We start from the raw sequence: 8,209 nt of genomic DNA, 5'->3' as shown, positions 1-8,209 counted from the left end.
TAATAACGCCCCACCATATTTCTTAGGTACCTATATAATATAGCAGCGCTTAAACGTTACACAATTTATTATTTTATATTTGTGATTGGGGCCGGAGTGGCGCAGTGGTCACACAGTTGACTTACGACTCACACAGTCATCGGTTCGATTCATAGCAAAGTGCAAAAAAAATGTGTGTGATTCTACGCAGTCACCATTTTCCCGTGCTGTCGTCCGATTGCGTCATCCGGTTTCCAACTAGGTCCCACTCCACTGGGAGTGAAGACCGCACATGTCTCCTCTTGGAGAAGGGGGGTAGTATCATGCATATAGTGATATATACATAGATAAATAGATCACATGATCTCCCTACTACCCACTTGTGATAAGCATTGTCAAAGACCTTGAGGTCGTTACAATGAACAAATATAGAAAAAAAAAAAAAAATTTGTGACTATATTGTCTAAGAGGGAATTTCTCGCCAAACGCTGCGAGATTCGGAAAATTCGATTCGACTCGAACCATATACAATCACAGTGAATCACACACGATCCGCGGTAAGCAAAGCGCGGTCAATCACATGATAATAATATAATATTACGATAAATAAACGGCGGCGGCGGCGTTAATAATCAACCCCGTCGAGACAAGTGCACATCGGTTTGATTTATGCGTGTGGACTGCGTTTTGGGGGTAGTCGTACGCGCGTCTAATGACTATATATTATTATCATATATGTACATACAAGTATATCACATTATATGTATACAATACTATAGCGGCAGCGCGTCTAATCGTTTTTCGCGTGTACAAAACTCTCAACAGTCGGGTATAGATATAATAATAATATATACTGCACCAGAGGGCAGGACATCTCGAGTCACGGACCGTATATAAAATGTACTTATCATATATTATTATTTATTTAACACGTTGACCGCCATGTAGCTACCATAGATCATTTGTAAATTTCAAATTGTATGCTTTTGGGACCGCCGGCGGCCACACTTGATCATTACTACCACGCCATATGGCCGCCGGCAGCCGTAAATGAATATGGTTTTATATTATTAATTTTTTCATGGCGCTACAATAATGCACCCAAAAAAGCGCCGTGGCGTAGCGGGAATCATTATAATTTTTTTGATGTAATAAATGTATTTTTAATTTTTAAGCTTTTTTCAAATACATAGTATAATATACAAACAAATTTGGAATGACACTGAAAAATATACTTGGTGTACTGATGATGTGACCGCCGACGGCCGGTGGCGGTCAGCATGTTAATAGGTATATAATATATACGAGTATAATATATGTATGTTATGCAGAAATCTGCAGAGTGAACAGCATCAGAATATTCGTGTTAATATAATTTATAGTTTATCACTCAAAAAACGATGGTACCGCATGGGTATGGCTTCTTTTTATCGGCTGATTCTAGCTAACCTGTGCCGTCTGTTTATACGTCAATTGTAAAAAAAAAATTTGCTGATTGTGTATATCCTATAAAAAAATAATGTATAGTTCTTACAGAGCTCAAAAGTTATACAAGTTAAAATCGATCAAATACGCATATAAATAATAAATAATCTAAAAATGTTAAACTGCAATCTGCAGGCAAACAATTAAAAAAAAAAAAACTGAAATACTTTTATTATTTTATTACCTATCTGTATAACACGACTGCGAAGGAATGAACAAATAATATAAAACACGGTGCTGTATATAGGTTTTATTGCACCTCAGTTAACCGGGAAAAACAGTATCGGTGTGTGCTTCGATTTATTTCAACCGAGATAGGCAATCCACCTGCAGTTGTATATTAGGTATATATAGATTTAGGAATAGCATTAATAAATAATATTTACTATATTTTTGAATGTGGTTCAAACTTTACACAAAAGTTCCTTTATATTTTCTTTATATCTCTAAGAACAAGCCACTGAATTTTTGTAGTCATAATCGGTTGAGTAGATACGGCTTTAGTTTATAAGCTACAAACATATGGACATTGTCTTTTTATATACATTTGAATAACAAACAATAAATTAAAAAATATTTTTTATTTTATTTAAAAAAAAATACGATAGTAACGCATTGCGGGTCGACTAGTCTATATCAATTTTATTTCTGTAATCAATCCCAACCTCTTATCAACCACTGTCCTCTATAAACAAAAAAATATTCGAGCCAAAATGAAATTCATATATGTGAGCCATCCTATAGCAACCTATGGGATTAAAAAACGAACCAATGCACACTCATCGAGTCTCGAGTAATATGTGTGCAAACTACGTAATTTTAATTTTTAACAAAAAGATGTTATTTTTTAAAAACTCGGGGTTTCTAAAAAAAATATTTATATATTGCATAGTTACATATATTAATAATATATATGTAATATGTACGACTATTTGTCTTAAAGTCGACAGTGCAGTCAAACATTTATATATAAATATGGTTTATACTTTATAGATTGCGATAAGGGAATCGGTTGTCATTTCGTTCGGTGGAGAGTTCAGAGGGGGGCAGGTACATGGTTTTTGCGAAGAAGGGTAGCGCCCTTTTTCATTGCCAAAGTAACTAATTACTTATAAGCAAAAGTCATTAAAAAAATTCTTAGTTTCCCTCTCATTCAGTAAGAGCATATTGCCCTAAATATATTAACATCTTTTAAACGGCACAATTTCTGGAGGAATCTAGGCATTGGGAGCGGTGATTTTCTCATTTCTGTCTTTGTTTAACCCACGTAGAATATAGGAATTTAGACGTGTTTTCATTCCACCAATAGATCTAGTGAAGTGATAAGAATTCTAAAAACAGATTTGAATTTGTCGTTAAATCTATTTGAGATCGACTTTCCCAGATTTTTAATTTTTTGATTTTACTCCTCCAAAAATTTAAATATTCCATTTCCTTTTTTAAAACGATTTTTTTGTAGGATTTAGGAGGATGAAATAAAAAATGAGGGAAAGTCGAATCTGTTTTTATAACTCTTATCGCTTCAAACGTAGGTACTGTTGCAGTTGGAATGAAAACGCGTCTAAATTCCTATATGTTCCAAATGCGTTAGACAAAAACAGCAAATCATTGCTTTCAATCCCCTTAACACGATATACAACTATACGTAGGTATCTTCGTAAATTTCAACTGTATAGGTACAATAGTAATTTTGCTCCCTCGAAAAATATAGAAAAAAGTGACTATTTAGTATTTTACTTAACAGGTGCACAAATTATATTATATATCCAGTGGCGTACACAGACATTTTCAATAGGAGAGAGCTTAATAAAATATTTTTTAAAAAATATCTATAGCCAAATACAGGTATATATTATTATAATTTATAAACACATTTTATATTATATTTAAAAAATTCCTAGGGAGTGGTTGAATACTCCCGTCCATGTGTACGCGCCACTGTATATGTAATACATAATAATAATATGTATACGCGCGCAACAGTAGTAAACGGACTGCAAAGTAAGCATTTTCGTTCTCGACTAATCGCCACGTCCGCCCACGAGTACCACCGTTACCACGACCCCTCGATTATTATTATATTATGTATTATTTACAGCTTAATAATGCATGTTTTCCTCGTGTCGAGGTAGTACCTACTTATGGATCATAATATTATCCTAATAATAATAATAAATCACATAGCGATAGCTGTATTATAAGTACCTATATGTATAGAATAATGGAATAATAAAATTGTCTTATAATATATTATAATTAGGTACATCTATTAGGTATACAATGTAAGATATAGGCACCTTTTTTTTTCTTCATGTTTGTACCGACGACGCTGTGGGTATATATTACTTATAGTCTACTTTCGTATTACCATCTTGCTATAAGATTTATAGTACTAGTACCTATATTTAATCTATTATTGAGGGGTGTGACGAAGAGAATTGCAGCGTTTTTAATGAAAATATTGATGTTAGATTGAATCCAATAGGTAAAATGTAAATTTGATGTGAATTATTATTATACGTGTTTACGTCTTATACTTACAACTATCATAATTCATATTATATGTACGGCAAACTAGATAATGTCTTTGCATAATATAATAATATTGCATTATTACAGCCCCTCCGTCTCGTAAGGGGGTTGCTATATTATCGCGATTTAGATTTTACTTTTCATATACTATTATGTTGTTCAGTGTTCTACTTTCCGAACCTACGAAATTGGCAGGTACTATTATTATACATCCATTGATATAGGTATGTAATGTGCGTATGTGTAGCGTACGTACGACCTCCCGTTCGGGATTAACGTTCGGGTTTTAAATAATGTAACGGCAACCTTTTAACGGACCGCCGCGGAGCGTGCGCCTTTTGAATATACCGACGGAGGGAGAAAAAAAGCCAGTGACGATGCCCGTCGGGAGTTGTAAAAAATATTACAAATCCCATTGTTACTCGTATTGTTGCTAATAGCTGGCAAACGAAATCCGCGTTTAGCCATCGCGGTGCTTAGATGCAGTACATATATAGGTATACACATTATATTATTATAATGTACCGTCTCCGCATAGAGACGGTGTATATGATATACAAGGCGATTCTTTTAACAGCACACTGACTGCACTTATTAGGGCGATCAGTATTTTATTTAGAAAATTTTGAGATCCACAGCATACAGCAAAATGATAATACATATAATTATATGATTATATGCACTACATATTATTTATATTTACCTAATAAATAATAATGATTATTAATACTAATAATAAATATTGAACAATATATTTTTAATAATAGCATCTATATTCTACAGACGATAGAGAGCTGCAGTGGTGTGCACCAATTAAACTATCCTTTAAAACAATATCCTCTGCAGTCAGCGGACTGCAGCAGATTATAAGAAAATATGCGATTTACTATTTAAAAATCAAAATTTAACAATAATAAACATAATATTATATGAGTGAAAAAATTCAGATCAAAATAATAGATTTGAATCGGATCTTAAAGTTTTATCAAAAAGGGCATAGTGGAAGAATATTATCTTTTCGAAGCAATGAGTGTATTATTGATAATTGTAAAAATAATCATGTTATACATAATATACGTATATTTGGCCTATAGATATATCCTTACAAGTTACAATCCTCTAAAGGCCTAAATATATTTTATATATCCAATAATATTAGGTATCATAAAATATTTTAATTAATTTTATTCAATGAGGTACATATCGTACATATACGAATTGGATATAAGGCGCATAATATAATATACATAGTATATATAATAAATTATATATCCATGCATAAGCAAGCGCACATATGTTAAGTACATACATTTTCAATGTTCTAAACAATTTAATTCCAAAAATTTTTTAAAAATATCCCAACCTTTTGTAACCTAAATCCAATACATTTTAGCATTTATGCGATTAACCATTGGTATATTATAAATCATTATTACTTTAAAATATAAAATTGTTATAAATTATAATATTATGGTTATTGGTTTATATACAAGGTGTAACAAAAGCATTGACCAAAAAAAAAAAAAAATTATGCTACTTAAACTTATGACAAAAATTGATAAAATTATAGGATAAGTAAATAGTTTTAGAAATATATCCATGTTAGCAAATTTCCAAAAATAATATTTTTAAAAAAGTTATAGCGTTCCAAATTAATTTAATCAAAAAAATACTGATATTTAAAAAAATTCTAAAAAATAAACTACATGATTTAAATAAATTGTTTTACCATCCAAATAGTTCTTATAATCAGATTCACAAATTTGCTATTTTGAATTTATTCAAAAAAATTTAAATTAAATTTAAAATTTTTTATTTTCGGTATTAAAAAATAAAAAATAATTTTTTTTTTTATTATTACACGTGTAGCACAAGTGGCTATAAATTATATATCAAAAATAAATTTTTTAAATATAGATTAAAACAAAAGTTATTCCAAAAGTCAGTTAGTTAGTTCTATCTGTTACACCCTGTATATTACGATGTAACTCAAACTCTAAACTTTAAATACACCCATATGGCTGATCCAAGGTTCATCAAATAATTGGTATTTTTGATCTGAGTTAAGAACTAAGTAAGTACTTAACTCGTAATTTATGAAGTTAATATCAATAATAATCAATAAAGTTAATTTCATATTTGCATACTATTTAAATTCAAAAAAGATGTCTTATACCTAGGTAACATATGATTTATTCATATTTGTATTCTATATCAAGTATAATATCGTTGACTGAATGTATGAATGCCATCATAAACATATTTTTACATATCATGGGTATTAACTAATAAGTAATAAGTTATTACTATAATAACTATACATATAACAGGTATAGGTATAGGTACCCTATACATAATATAGAATAATAGAATGCTCAAATATTATACCGGGACACTTATAAAACTAAGACGAAAATAACTCAGGTAAATTAAAAACTATTTACCATCTTGCGAAACAATTATATATGAACGAGTACAACAGTCAACAGATATACAATTTTAAATCTAATATTACGGTCCATGTAAAACAATACATTTTTAATTAATGGAAGAACAATATAAAAGACGGTATATGTGCGCCTACACAAAAATGAGATTAATGAAAGTTTAAATTTAATATTCATTGAATAATTAAAATAAATGGATGCGTTTATAATTTATTATATTTAAATATGTGCACCACGTAAAATATTTAGAGGATATACTTTTTTTTCGTGTTTACCAATTTGCGTTTTTTTAACCTGTCGCTTCCTAAGTAAAAACGGTTAAACGTTTATATTATAATATTATCAGTGACAATATATCGTAATATTATGTTACGTTAAATTATTAATAAATAATATTAAATAATTAAATAATTATAATATTACCAGTGACAATATAATATCATAAATCATAATATTATATTATAAGGCCATATAAATGTTCTATTAATGTTTGATGTGGATGTAGCCATGTAGGTACCTAATTAAACATATTTCTTATATTATTGTGTTAGGTACTACTACTAATTTGCAAGTTCCTAACCTTAAGTATTAATTATAATAATCGTTCAGTGATGTAATTTATTAATATTTTTCAATTTCACGATCTTATAATTAACTATTGGTGCCCGTTGGTAAAAGGTATTTGGTATAACTTGTCAGTTAAGTTATGTTCCTGCAGTTATAACCAATTTAAAGTTAGTTTCTGCAGAACCATGGTTATCTATATAGTTTGTAGTGCACATAGCACATTGCACATTTAAATCGAATAATGATTTAATATTTTCAATTCCTTGTAACCCAAATCAAATGATAGTAACCAAGAACCATTAATATTATATCAGTATGCATTTTTAAATTTTTATCTTGATCTAATATTTTCAGTGGTCCACATGACACATTGACGCGTGTTTTTCATGTTTTAATTTCCTTTACACATAATATATATACATATTACATATATTATAATAAATAATATATTTAGAAATATAATCACAGATATAGGTACCATTATTGTAAGTACCTAAATAGTATGCAAACATATTTTTTATACCTTTTGAAATTCTAGGCCGATAAGAGTAGTATTGTAACATTCGATAATGGGATTTCTGAGAACGTTAAAAAACACGTATGTTGCTATATAAGTACTGATTCGAGTAATTCCTACGAAGCTAATCGAAATTAAGAAAAATATTTGTATAAATACTAATAGCTATAACTTATAATAGTTATAATTATACTTTTATAACTTATGATTACTAAATCGATCTGTTTAAAAAGCTAAGGTGCATTTTAATTGTTTGCTATAAATCGATGTATGAACATTGTAAATAGTAATATTTGAGTTTAATAAGCATAATACATCATAGTAGGGGCTAAAATACTGTGTCCCTTGAAAATCAAAGTGTATCCCTTGGCAAATGTGTGCAAATATTAATGTGTAAGGTAAGTGGTGTATAAAAGAAGAGGGCTTTTTGGGTGTTACAACTCCCACGGATTTTTTTTTTACTTTAGAAATCTCTCAAAGCCCAAATGGCCCAATGGTAACATTTAAATGAATAAGAGTGTCCCCTGAAATCAGATGTATTTTAGGCCATGCATCATATTATTATTATACAATATAGTTATACAGTTGTGTAATACAATATATAATACATTATAGTTACCTATACAGTTAAATTGATGTAAATACAATGATATTGTATAGGCATAACCCCCCCCCCCCCCCC

This window comes from Acyrthosiphon pisum, chromosome A2 (assembly GCF_005508785.2).
Source record: "Acyrthosiphon pisum isolate AL4f chromosome A2, pea_aphid_22Mar2018_4r6ur, whole genome shotgun sequence".
Taxonomy (NCBI): Eukaryota; Metazoa; Arthropoda; class Insecta; order Hemiptera; family Aphididae; genus Acyrthosiphon; species Acyrthosiphon pisum.
Note: the sequence above shows the minus strand (reverse complement) of the source record.